The sequence below is a fragment of the Ovis canadensis genome, chromosome 2 (assembly GCF_042477335.2).
Source record: "Ovis canadensis isolate MfBH-ARS-UI-01 breed Bighorn chromosome 2, ARS-UI_OviCan_v2, whole genome shotgun sequence".
In the NCBI taxonomy this organism is placed as follows: Eukaryota; Metazoa; Chordata; class Mammalia; order Artiodactyla; family Bovidae; genus Ovis; species Ovis canadensis.
In genome coordinates, this window is record NC_091246.1 from 220,139,695 (window position 1) to 220,154,615 (window position 14,921).

Genomic DNA, 14,921 nt, shown 5'->3' on the forward strand with positions numbered 1-14,921 from the left:
TGAAAAAAGCTATAACTTTGGAATCAAGGGAATGAGAACCAAGATTAATACTTCTTCCTTCTCATATCCTACTGGGGCTGCACATCAGATAAACCCAACTGGACATCAGAAGAAAGGAAACTGGTTGATGTGGTTCACATAGGTCAACCATACAGGGCACAGGACAGGATGCAGATGGTAGAAGATAGATCTGGAGGGCAAATGGAAGATATCCAGATATACCATGGAGAAGGAAAGGGCAACCTACTCCAGTATTCTTGCCTGGAGAATCCCAAGGACAGGAGACTGGTAGGCTACAGTCCATGGAGTCACAAAAGAGTTGGATGTAACTCAACGACTAGAACAACAACAAAACAAGAGAGGAAGAATAAACCTGATTTGTGAGCCTCCCAATGGCATAGGCTGGCATTGTCTACTTTACCTATATAGAAGATCAACCTCGATTATCATCTTATTCAATACTTAGCCAACAAATATTTGTTGAATGTGTTGAGCGCTGATCTAGGATCCAGGGATAGATCAATAAAAAGTTCCTTATGAACATTGTTGACCAGGGAGATTAACAAATATACTGAAGCACTGATAAGCACTTTTGAGAAATATCAAGTAGGCTAAGGGGTTTGAGTGTGGGGGCTGGAGAGGAATACGTGGTTTACAACAGATGATCATGTAAGACATCATGGAAACTGTTCTGACCATGGAACTGAAGGAGGTGAAGGGCCAAGTCATGAAGGTATTGGGGAAAAGCGTGAAATATTGAAGTTCCAAGGTATATGCATGTTCTCATACTTAATGAGTGGTAAGGAACAGGAGGATCAAGTTGGGCGTTGGTAGCTTGGTAGCTCAGGAGAACCTGGAATTATAGCCCTAGCTTTGTATATCTAAATAAGAACTTCGGTTTTTATTGCAAGTAAGATGAAAAACATGGGGAAATGACCTGGTGTCATTAGGTTTTAAAAGTGTCATTCTGCTGCTGGGTTGAGAATAGGGAGGAGGTAGAATAGAGCAAGATGGACAAGCTAGGAGACAACTGCAAATCCCACTTGTATTCAAGATTCAGGGAAGGGCGGTTTTGATGGAAGTGGAGGAAAAATTTTGTTTGGAGAGATGTTTGGGGGTTAGAACTCAGCCTTTACTGCTGGGTTGGAAGCAAGATGTGGGGACAGGGAAGGAAGCAAGAATGATTAAGTTTTTGCCCGAGCAACCAGAATATTAACTAAGTGATTACAGTATAGTGTTAATTTTGTTTCCTCAGAGTAGTATGTTTAACTTTCAGGGTAGTTACAGCACCATACAATTCCTCAGCATATACAAAAAGAAAAATAATTATTACTGAACTATATTTACCTCCCACTTCTAAGCTGTATTGAGGTCATTATAATATTAAAACTTAAATAAAGCCAAATAGTTGGAATGGAAATAAAAACATGAATAAATAGAACTGGAAAGCATAAAAACCAAGGAAATATTCCCTATTTTTGTCTATCACTGAAAGAGCAAACTAAATTACTTGAGTTACAGAACTTGGAATCAAGAAAGATGTTTTATTAGATGCTTCACTGGAACTTTAATTGTTTTTTGAGCCCCACCTCACAAATTAACTAAATTTGCTAAAGAAGTTCCAGCATCTACCCAAAGGTTCATCAGGGACGAACCCTCCAGAGTGAGAAAAAGCTCATTCTCCAGATGTGCATCCTTAAAGAATGCTTAATGATCCATTTGCCCATTTTCAAAGCCTGCTTGCATATGTGTGTTCAGCTGCTTCAGTCGTGTTCAACTCTTTGCGACCCTATGGACCGTAGCCCACCAGGATCCTCTGTCTGTGGGATTCTCCAGGCAAGAATACTGGAGTGGGTTGCCATGTCTTCTCCAGGGGATCATCCCAGCCCAGGGATCAAACCTGAGTCATTTTGCAGGCAGATTCTTTATCTCTGAGCAAAACCTATTTGCCTCCTGCCAATCTCCTTCCCCACTCAGATGCTGTCTCAGATTCCTCGGTCAAGTGCCGCTCTCTGTTTTCCCCAAATCTTTCCTGATTTCTGGAAGGTCTGAGTTTTTCTTCTAACTCTTTCTCTCTTTCTTCCTCAAATAAATACCCTTTCTGAGCTGAGACTCCTCTCAGTTCTGTATGATCCTTTCTGTTTTATTTTTTTTGGCCCAGGGGCCCTCCAGCATATTCCTAATATGGAATTGGAGGAGCCAGCATACCTCACTTCTTCCTACTTAAAGGAATGTGTGAGAGTCATTTCCTTTGAGCCATTGCCCTGACACCTAGAGTTTTCATAAGGAATAAACAAACCGGCAGGTTCAGCCAGACTTGTACACTCCTCAGAGGCATCTTCAAGATTTAAAGTCATGAGCACTAAGGTTACTCACCTTCTCAAACATCCTCTAATATAAGCCTTGTGTTTGGACACTGAACCAGGCTGACTTTGCATTGAATCCTTCAATATTAGAATTTGATGAAGCCCTAGGATTTTTTTTCCCCTTAGAACAGGCTCAGAAAATACTATATAATTTAATCTATTTTATAAGACTTCTGGAACCAGAATTAGAAAAATGGAAATACTCTAGAATCCAGGATCACTGCTCAACTTACCATGGACATAGTCTGAAAATCTGGATCTGATGAGACAGTCAAAAACACTTTGAATGAGGAAAACAAATTAAGCCTTTTAGCTTGCCTGAGACATCAGAACACCTTTAATGAGGAAAGCCCGTAAGTCTTTCTATGAAGGTAGTAGAGAGAAGCAGAATTCTCAGATCTGATTTCATGGAATTAATGCCCAAACCAGAAAGAACAAGAGAAGGAAGGCAGATATACGTTCTTGAAATGAAAGTCAGAAAATAGAAACACAATAATGTATTTCCACTCTTCCAATATACAAACCTGATTATATAAAATATGTTTCTTCAGTGTAAATATAACACATTGATATACATTGCTCAAAGAGAAAAATAATAGATTCTATTTAAACAGTTAAAGGTTAAAACTATTAGATGACCTGATTGTGGAAATAAAGAAATACCTAACATCCTCCTTAGACTGAGCTACAGACACTGGTGTGGGCATAAATCTTTCTCAACAATAATTTTTATTGATCACATTACATTCCAGGAACTGGATGATTTCTTAACAGGTCATGGAAAGTTTAGGGAGTGCCCTTGTTCCCCTTAAGATACACATTACTCATTCACGTTAGACTTTCCTTTCCTTAATTCTAAACCTCTACTTACCCACACTGTTCTTTGGATGTTCAGAAGTAAGAAGAGTTGGTGATTGGTGAAGTTCAGGGAATGTCAGAACCTAATGAAAATGACATTGCTGGGGCTTTGAGTCCTAATTCCACTGCTTAGTCTTATTCATCAATGACTGTAAGTTCCTTGTGTGTGTGTTTGTCACTCAGTTGGGTCTGACTCTGTGACCCCATGAACTGTAGCCTTCCAGGCTGCCCTGTCCATGGGATTCTTCAGGCAAGAATACTGGAATGGGTTGCCATTTCCTCCTCCAATGGATCTTCTTCACCCAGGGATCCAACTTGAATCTCTTGTGTCTCCTGCATTGGCAGGTAGCTTCTTTATTACTAGCACCGCCTAGGAAACCCATAAGTTTCTTCAGTTCAGTTCAGATCACTCACTCAGTCATGTCCAACTCTTTGTGACCCCATGGGCTGCAGCATGCCAGGCCTCGCTGTCCATCACCAACTCCCAGAGTTTACTCAAACTCATGTCCATTGAGTCAGCGATGCCATCCAACCATCTCATCCTCTGTCATCCCCTTCTCTTCCTGCCTTCAATCTTTCCCAGCATCAGGGTCTTTTCCAGTGAGTCAGCTCTTTGCATCAGGTGGCCAAAATATTTGTGTTTCAGCTTCAACATCAGTCCTTCCAATGAACAATCAGGACTGATCTCTTTAGGATGGACTGGTTGGATCTTCTTGCAGTCCAAGGGATTCTCAAGAGTCTTTCCCAACACCACAGTTCAAAAGCATCAATTCTTCAGTGCTCAGCTTTCTTCACAGTCCAAATTTCACATCCATACTTGACCACTGGAAAAACCATAGCCTTGACTAGACAGACCTTTGTTGGCAAAGTAATGTCTCTGCCTTTAATATGCTATCTAGATTGATCATAACTTTCCTTCCAAGGAGTAAGTGTCTTTTAATTTCATGGCTGCAATCACCATCTGCAGTGATTTTGGAGCCCCCCAAAATAAAGTCTGACACTGTTCCCACTGTTTTCCCATCTATTTGCCGTTAAGTGATGGGACCAGATGCCATGATCTTCGTTTTCTGAATGTTGAGCTTTAAGCCAACATTTTCACTCTCCTCTTTCACTTTCATCAAGAGGCTCTTTAGTTCTTCTTCACTTTCTGCCATAAGGGTGGTATCATCTGCATATCGGAGGTTATTGATATTTCTTCAGGCAATCTTGATTCCAGCTTGTGCTTCTTCCAGTCCAGCATTTCTCATGATGTACTCTGCATATAAGTTAAATAAGCAGGGTGACAATATACAGCCTTGATGTACTCCTTTTCCTATTTGGAACCAGTCTGTTGTTCCATGTTCAGTTCTAACTGCTGCTTCCTGACCTGCATACAGATTTCTCAAGAGGCAGGTCAGGTGCTCTGGTATTCCCATCTCTCTCAGAATTTTCCAGAGTTTATCATGATCCACACAGTCAAAGGCTTTGACATAGTCAATAAAGCAGAAATAGATGTTTTTCTGGAACTCTCTTGCTTTTTCCATGATCCAGCGGATGTTGGCGATTTGATCTCTGGTTCCTCTGCCTTTTCTAAAACCAGCTTGAACATCTGGAAATTCACAGTTCATGTATTGCTGAAGCCTGGCTTGGAGATTTTGAGCATTACTTTACTAGCATGTGAGATGAGTGCAATTGTGTGATACTTTGAGCATTCTTTGGGATTGCCTTTCTTTGGGACTGGAATGAAAATGGACCTTTTCCAGTTGTGAGTTTTCCAAATTTGCGACATATTGAGTACAGCACTTTCACAACAGCATCTTTCAGGATTTGAAATAGCTCAACTGGAATTCCATCACCTCCACTAGCTTTGTTCGTAGTGATGCTTCCTAAGGCCCACTTGACTTCACATTCCAGGATGTCTGGCTCTAGGAGAGTGATCACACCATCATGATTATCTGGGTCATGAAGATCTTTTTTGTACAGTTCTTCTGTGTATTCGTGCCACCTCTTTTTAGTATCTTCTGCTTCTGTTAGGTCCCTACCATTTCTATACTCTTCTGTTAGGTTCATAGCATTTCGTTCCTTATTGCTCCTAAATAGTTAATTTGGTTTAGATCTTATTCTCATTCTGAAGTTCCAAATCAATTAGAAAAATCGACTAGGTTCCAGGAGGATATCCCAGTATATTTGCATAGGGCTGGTTACAATCCCTACTCAGCAGATATTATGCCTGGGAGATACCATGGGGCTAAAACACTTTCTGAAAACCCCCGAAATTGGGACACCCCCTCCTAACTGATATTTGATATGTCAAATGCTGGTTCCTGAAGATTCCAATTATACCTCTCATTCGAGGAGAGAAATTGTGCTTTATTTTTCTTTGTAACTCTATGCCTGGCACAGGCCTGATGTACAGAAGGTGCTCAACCATGCCTTGGGAGAAGAGTGTGGGAAGTAGAAAAGGAGATAATAGTACATATTTAAATACAGGACTAGACCAAAGAATATGTTGTGAATAAATATTGTCCTGTGCCCTCTTCTGTTTTTAATCTCAAGATTATTTTTTAAGTCTTTTACTATTTAGCTTTTTATCCTTTTAAGCTTATCCTTTAATGGGAATAAGCTATGAGAACAAAGATTTCCCTTTTCCTTTTATTTTTCATGTATACTGCATGGCATGGAGCACAGGGTTACCAGACGCTTTAAAATATTTATGATTTGATGATTGGTCTGTAACCAATACTTTTACATGCATCTGTGCATGTGTGCTAACTCACTTCAGTTGTGTCCAACTCTTTGCAATACTATGGACTGTAGCCTACCAGGCTCCTCTCTCCATGGGAGTCTCCAGGCAAGAATACTGGAGTGGGTTAACATGCTCTCCAGGAGATCTTCCCAACCCAAGGATCGAACCCACGTCTCTTATGTCTCCTAAATTGACAAACAAGTTCTTTACCACTAGCACCACCTGCAAAGCCCACTTTTTCATTGAATTCAAGATGGCAATGACGACCCTGTATGCAAGACATGGAAAGAGACACAGATGTGTACAACGGACCTTTGGACTCAGAGGGAGAGGGAGAGGGTGGGATGATTTGGGAGAATGACATTCTAACATGTATACTATCATGTTAATTGAATCGCCAGTCTATATCTGACGCAGGATGCAGCATGCTTGGGGCTGGTGCATGGGGATGACCCAGAAAGATGTTATGGGGAGGGAGGTGGGAGGGGGATTCATGTTTGGGAACGCATGTAAGAATTAAAGATTTTAAAATTTTAAAAATAAAAAACTAAAAAAAAAAAAAAAAGTAAAATTTTAGTCCAAAATAGTTCTTAAATTAATTCATAGCTAGAAGCCTTAAAAAAAATCTTTAGATTCTGCAGAATCAGGTATGTCTACTGATAAACTTTTTCTATTTTCCCTGATAGCTCAGTTGGTAAAGAATCTGCCTGCAATGCAGGAGACCACGGTTTGATTCGTGGGTCAGGAAAACCCGCTGGAGAAAGGATAGGCTAGAGAAGAGAAAGGCAACTCACTCCAGTATTCTGGCCTGGAGAATTCCACGGACTGTATAGTCCACAGGGTCACAAAGAGTCAGACACAACTGAATGACTTTCAGTTTCACTTTCAACCATATTTGACATAGATTTCATGTGGACTTTTCAAGTGATTAATATTATCTAAATTAGTAACTAAAAAGTTCAATTGCATATTCAAATAACAGCATTCTAAAGAAATTGCTAATGTTTCCTTCTAGAACCCATTGTTATACTTTTCTCTATTAGCAAAAGGATAAGTTTTTTTTTTGACTAAATTTTCTAATTAACATTTTTAAAGTGTACATATACACCCCAAAGAGCCTACAGCTTTAGTGTAACCCCCAAAATTATATGCAGAGTAGAACTGTCTTTATTTATTACAAATTCAGGGAATAAGACTATTCTTAATTTCCTTGTTGTATGGTACTAGATGAAATCATTACTAATAATAAGTCAACAAGCTAATACTTCATCCCTGTTAACACAGAGAGATCTAGATAACAGTCTAGATCAAACCAACACAATTCTTTAGGTATTGGGAGAGGCAGAGAGAAGCAAACAAGAGTTTGTTGTAGAAAACAGGTGTTCTTTTCTTTTTAATTGAAGTTGGGTTAAATTCTTATGTTTAAAAAATTGGCATGATTGATTTGAAGTTGCTTAATATTAAAAATTATTTTTCATCAAAAGTAGATTGTGTTCCTGAACCAAAGGCCAACAAGTATTTCCTTAGTCTTTACTATCTACATGACCCCATTAGGTGCTGTACAAAGTACTATATAATATGATTAACTATTACTCACAGAAGCTTATAATCATGTTAGAAAGGAAAAAATATTTATGCAACAGAAGTGCCAAAACCAGTTAGCGTTCTGCAAAGTAGTCCATATTTCTTATGTAGTTATTCTTTTAAAAAATTCTCAAGAAGCAACATATGGCTTCTAGAAAAGATGATAATATAAACAACATTTAAGATCTGGCAGAAAGAATAGGCTTAAATAAATATTTAATCTGAAAAACTCAAGCAATTGTTAAAAGCACATTTTAGAGGCAAAACAAACCATGGAAATTGTGTGTATTAAAGCCCAGATGATTAGAAAAGCAACAGAGGAAAGTGAACAAAAGAAAGTTTAATATAAAGTCCGGGGGGAAAGCAGGTGCAAAACGAAAGTGCCCAGAATAAGGAGGGCTTCAGTCAGAAAGTTTCCTTTCCCCCTGGGCCCTGCATTTCTTTACGTAACATGGAAGCCCAAGCCAGCTCAGAAATTCTAGCTACAGCATAGGTCCTTAGGCATCAAATGGGAGTTCACATAAAGAAATCTTTTCCCACTTAAGGAAGGAAGGAAAGACTGAACTACTATGCAACCAGAAAGGCTAATGGGCCAGAAGTGGCCCCAGCATACACCATTCACTATATGTACAATAATTCAAGCATGAAGGCACTGAGGATGGATGTCTGCCTCACAGATTCATCATCCAGAAAGCTGATTTGTAAAAACAAAAAACAAAATAAATAAATAAACAGCAGACCAAAAAGTACTCTACAGCATGTGAAAGTATTAGTCACTCAGTCATGTCTGATTCTTTGAGACCCCATGGACTCTAGCCTGCTTCTGTCCAAGGAATTCTCCAGGCAATAATATTGGAGTGGGTAGCCATTACCTTCCCCAGGGGATTTTCCCAACCCAGGGGTCAAATCCAGATCTTTTGCACTGCAGGCAGATTCTTGACTGTCTGAGTCACCAGGAAAGCCCACTACAGAGCACATTTCCTTATAAAAATTTTATTATAAGTAAAAAGAGGTACATTTTTTTATTAGAAGGTCACTGCCACCTTCAGAAAATCATCCCATTTGTGAGTTGAGTAGAGAACACCTGTGCTTAGAGTAGACAGGGAAAAATGCAGGGCAGGAAATTTATCAAGCATAAAGTATTTACCTCCTGTCACAATACAAGAGATGTTTGAAAATGCTTATGAAATAAACAAACAAGTGAAATGAAGATGAGGGCTTGATGTAGCTCAATTTAAGAAACAGTATAGAAAACCATACAGATCAACAAAAATATTATTGCCATTAAAGAGCAAATGATTTCAAGCTAAGAAGTTTAAATTTTGGACGTAAGTCCATTAGCAGAAGAGAATTCTTTAGCCTTTCTGGGAGGGCCAGGAAGGTATTTGCAGAAATGCAGGCACAGAGAACAGACTTGTGAACACAGCAGAGGAAGGAGAGGACAGAAGCAACTGAGAGCGTAGTGTGGGCACATGTCCACCATTGTGTGTAAAATGTGTACAACAGATAGCTAGTGGGAAGCTGCTATATAACACAGGGAACTCAGCCTGTCTTCTGTGATGAGCTTGAGAGACGGGATGGATGGAGGGGTGAGAAGGAGCTCAAGAGGGAGAGGACATATGAATACTTAAAGCTGACTTGGCTTCCCTGGTGGCTCAGAGGTTAAAGCGTCTACCTGGAATGCAGGAGACCCGGGTTCGATCCCTGGGTCGGGAAGATCCCCTGGAGAAGGAAATGGCAACCCACTCCAGTACTCTTGCCTGGAGAATCCCATGGAAGGAGGAGACTGGTAGGCTACAGTCCATGGGGTCACAAAGAGTCGGACACGACTGAGCGACTTCACTCACTCACTCACTCATAGCTGACTCACGTTGTACAGCAGAAACCAACACAACATTATAAAGCAATTATCCCCCAATTAAAAATAAAAATGAAAAGAAATAAGGCTAATTGGAAAATATGAATAAAACTCTCATTAGGAAGATTTATCTGTCAATGTTTCATAACTAAGAGGAACATGAAAACACCATTACCCGATAAGCCAGTTAAGAAACTACCACAACCCAGATATGATATTAATAGGGGGTACAGATTTTTTAAGAAGAGAGATGTTTTGGGGGCAGGGAAGAATGTTCCTTTGTGCACATGCCAGTTGGGGTGCTCAGTTGTGTCTGACTCTTTGCAGCCCTATGGACTGTAGCCCATCAGGCTCCTCTGTCCATAGGCTTTCCAAGCAAGATTACTGAAGTGGGTAACCGTTTCCTTCTCCAGGGCATCTTTCCAACCCAGAGATCAATGCCAAAGGAGGAGGAAATTTCAATGGTTACGGGATTAGGTAAAGGGGACAAAGAGGATGAAAAATCTATGATAATAGTGGTGAAAGCAGAACACAGGTGCTAAATAATAATGATTGTGAAGAGGAGAAAATTAGTAGAGAAGCTCAATAGTGAAAACCACCCGAACTTAGAAAATCACCATCTAAAATCCAGTTAAATCATATGAGTGGCTGCCAAATTAACCTGCTTAAAATGAACTTTGCACATCATTTTTCACAATCAAAAAAAGCAAACCGTGACTCTTTACCACTCATGCCTGGACTTCTCTGGTGGCTCAGAAGGTAAAGCATCTGCCTACAATGCAGGAGACCCAGGTTCAATCCCTGGGTCAGGAAGATCTCCTGGAGAGGGAAATGGCAACCCACTCCAGTATTCTTGCCTGGAAAATCCCATGGACGGAGGAACCTGGTAGGCTACAGTCTATGGGGTCGCGAAGAGTCAGACATGACTGAGTGACTTCACTTACACTCACTCTCACCACTCACAGGATTCAGTCTGTATCTACCTCCTCCAGCATCCAAGACCCCTCACACTTGGACCTTAAATGCTTCTTCTCTTCCACACTCAAACACCTTCTACTCCAATCAGACTGGTCATTCTTGCCAGCTTAACTCGCATGTTTGTGGTCTCAGCAACATTACCATTCAACTCTCTTACTCCTCATTCTCTTTCTTAAGCTTCATATTTAATAACTTTTCTTTCCTCCATATAATGTTGGCCCAGGAAGCCATTTTTTTTCTTGCACTGGCTCTGGAAAGACCACTTCTGGTAGCTTTCATACAGTACCTAATATTACTAGGGGAGAAATACTGATAGTACTAACAATCTAACTAATCTATCTGCTCTCCTTGACTCATTTTTCATCTATCCCAAATCTATCCATTTATCCAGTGTTGGCTTCTATACCCAGAATTCAGAACTTTGCTAAATAAAGTTGCATAATTGATTCATTTTAACATTTCCTACCAAGGCGATGCCCTTAATTCACTCACAGCAAGACATTGCACATTTATTTTAACTCAGTCCCATTCTTCCTAAACTTCTTTAAATTATTAATTGATTCTTCAACCTTCTCCCCTTCAGCATGAATGAGTTCCCTGGGTGGAAATTCCCTCAGCATTTCCTCTGGCCCCCAAAGTATAAACCTATCCATATCCATCCCTATCCTTAAACTTTTTCTAGAAGAACTTTCTTTTCTTCTAATGACTTCTCCTGTTCTCTGGGTCTCAGATTCTCCCATCTTTACTACTTATCCTTTCTTGACCAACTCTCTATCCTTCTCAAACTTTCCCTATTCCATTCAAAGCAAGCTTCTTGAAAGAATAACCTATACTCTGTCTCTTCACTTTCTCTCCTTCATTCGGTCCACAATTCATTGTAATCTGGCTTCTGTCCCGTCATCCTTTGCATCTCTTCTTATCAGGGTCACTAGCCATCTTATAATAATGAAACCCAACCACCATGTCAATGTCTCAGTGACATTCTATAACAGGCTAACACATCTTCACTCCTCTGTGAAAGGTCCCTGTCATGCTACAACATGACTTTTTCTTGAATCCTTTCCGATCTCTATTATCTCTCTTTTACTTGTGCTTTTTCAGAGCCTCATTTTTGGGCTATCTTATCCATGCCAACCCCTTAATTCAGTGCCTTTTAATACTGGCTGACTATTAGAATCATCTGGACAATACTTAAAAAATGCTAATACATGAGACCCATTTCCAGAGATTTTAATTCAACGAGTCTGGGAGGGAACCCAGGCAGCTCCTCAAATGATGATAGTGTGTACTTGTGGTATAAAAAAACCCACTGCTTTAACTCATGATTCCCAACTTTGTCTTTTCAGAGAAATCACCTAGGGCAATTGTGAAACATAAGTGTACCAGATCCTGCCTCTTTGAAATTCTAGTTGAATAGGCCAAAACTCAAAATCCAAAAAGTAACTAGAGACTCCTTTCCACTCACATCTACTGGACAACACTTAAAGCTGTAGTTTTTTGGGACATCTGCTATGTGCTGGATAATTCACGTTTATTTTCAAGCTTGGAGCTTTCTCCTATGTGCTCACAGAGCACTTTCCATACATGCTATTCATTTGTGTCTCCTTTGCAGGTTTTTTTCTTTTTTTTTGGCCATGCCATGTGGCTTATGGGATCTTATTTCCCCAACCAGGGATTGAACCTGGGCTCCCAGCAGTGGGAGCACAGAGTCCTAATCACTGGGCCTTCAGCTAATTCTCCCTGTGTCTCCTTTACCTGACTGTGAATTCCTACGGGGCAGAGATTCTGTCCCTCAAATAAATTTCATTTGAACTAGTAAATTGTCCAGTACATGTCAACTCAATAAATAATTTTATAAAATATTGAATGAACAAGCAATTAAATTATTTCCATATATATAATCATTCCTAACACAAAATATAGATGACATTCTAAGCCTTTTCTATTCTTGACATACACATTGGGCCAGGGTTCATAATGATGGATGAAAATTTTCTGTAATGAGTATTTTTACCTGTAAAATTGTTCTGTATAATTATGTGATTCGTTTTTCTCTCTGACAGTTTCTTCTCTCTTAGTGCTTATTCCTACTTGGCCAAATGACTTATACATGTTATGGTATATTTTTGGAATCTCCTTTGTAGGAGGTATAGAGCTCATGAACTTTGAACTTGAACTTCTCTTTTCTTATTTGTATAATAGAGATAAGACATACTTATGATTATTAAAATAAGAGAAGCTCTGGCCAGAATTTTTTTTCTTGAAGTGTCAGCTCTTGTGAGAAAATCTATGCAACTGACATAAATCCAAAGAATAGTCTTTCTTTAGCTTTCTTTGGCTCCACTCCATATTACATGTGGCTATATCTTCACCAATCCTTATGTTTTTTACCACAGTCTCAGAAAATATTGCGTCTTTCCCCCAATTCATGCCTAACCAGTTCACATGTGTCTTTAATGACATTGGCCCCTTCTAGAATGTGCGACATCCTTTGTCTGCCTGGAAAACTCTGATTGGTCCCTTGAAACCCTCCTGATACAGGGTTAGTCATTTTCTCATTTGTTTTACCTCTGTCTGGACACAGACTTTTCCATCTTTGCACTCGTCATAATGTACTGTAATTTTTGTTTACAAAGTTTATTCAATAGATTTTGAACTCATCAAGGGGAAAGATCAAGTTTTATAAACCTATTTTTTCCCAGGGCTGAGTGCATTGTTAAAGTATGGACATGATATTTGTGGAGTTGAATTGCTCCTGGAACTAGATTTTTACTCTACTTTTAACATAAAATCTTCCAAAATTCCATCTTCTCACCATCATTCAACTTTAACTTTATAGTCAGAGAACTATAAGTTAAAATCATTACTGACCCTCTGTTGTTGTTTTTTTGTTGTTGTTGTTGTTGTTGTTTTATCTGATCTTGGATATTTTTGTTGTTGTTGTTTTCTTTAACTGTGAAATAGAGATTATCAGACCTACTCAGAGTGTTGCTTATATGATTAAATTAAAAGATGCATATAAAAAGCTTAACACAATAAATGTCCAAAAGATGTACTCAGTAATTGCTGACTATGTGGTGGTCATCATAATTGTGGAGCAGGTTTGTTTTTGTTTTTGGTGGGGTTTTTGGATCATTCAGTACAGGGTTCTACCAGTAAATTTTAGTACTGAAAATGCAGTTCTCTGTTAAAGTCAGGCATGCTGAGTAAATCTAAACCTTCCCTGTTTGGCACTTCAATCACAAACTCTTAAATCCCTCTTCTCACCTTTCATGCTTCCTTGGATATTTCTCGAAATGAGGAGGGAGTTGTGTAATCCTTTCTGTAGATAAAAAAATCAAGCTTTGGGACTAATCCTCTCATGCCCTACATTCCTGTTTACTTTAGTCACTCCAGGAACTGCAAGTCATCTCTCATTACATGAACTCTCATCCCCATATCAATTTTAATATCCCCTAATCTGGAGCAATCTTCCACTCCTCCCTTCTCTCTCAAATCCTTCCAATGCACCCTCTGGGATTCCTGATAACTCATCGACTTAATCCGTGGGACTCTCAAATCCATCGCTTTCCTGCTCTAATGAAAACTTCTTTTCCACTATGGTCACTGCATACCCTCCAAAAGGTATTTGTTTTATTTTATTGTGTTAACCTCTTAGATATCCCATAAATCTTGAGGGTGGGGTAGATGTTCTCCTTTGTTTTTTCCTGGTAGTTCCAAATCAGTTTCTATCTCCTTCCTCTGAAGAAAACGTCCAGTTCCTTTGTAGTTCATGCCATGTGGCAACCTCCTGTCAAGCTCCCTGCCCTTGTTCCAATCATGAGCAGACACTGAGGTCAGCCCTTCTCATTCAGTGAAAATTTAGCAAGTAGCTCACTGACTCTCCACGGCTTCCTTTCCTTTCCTCAATCATCCTTGGTGATTTTGACATCTGTGTAATTCCCATTGCAGAGAATCCTTTCAATAGTCTAGTTCTCCATGTCTTGACCTCCTCATGGCGAATGATCTTGCCCTTATTTCCTGCAACCACCCACTTCCATATCATATGCTAGATCCTTTAATTGTCATCCATTGCGGTCTCAACCATCCATTTGAAATATCTGACTTTGTGATTGCCTCTTCCTATGTATTTTCAGTTAATCTCTTTCATACACCATTCAAAGATTCTGCACTTGAGAAAATGTATTTCTGTTTAGGAGATGGATTCTATCAATCTTTGCCTGTCTTTCATTCTTTTCACATCCTCGCTTCCCTCCTTACTCAGTATAAAAGAATCACTCCTCACACAATCCCTTGACAACATTGCTCCCTCTCTTTCTTCACTGCATAGTTGCCTGACAAAACTCCACCCTAGTTGAATCGCAGCTTTTGTCTGTTCTGTGCTTAACTCTGAGAAGCTGGACATGACTTGACAAAATACATGATGGTGTGGATTTTTCTCACTGAAAAATATATGACCACTACCTACAGTGGGCCCATGATATTCTAAGCAATTCTATTCAGTTCAGTTCAGTTCAGTCGCTCAGTCATGTCCAACTCTTTGCAACCCCAT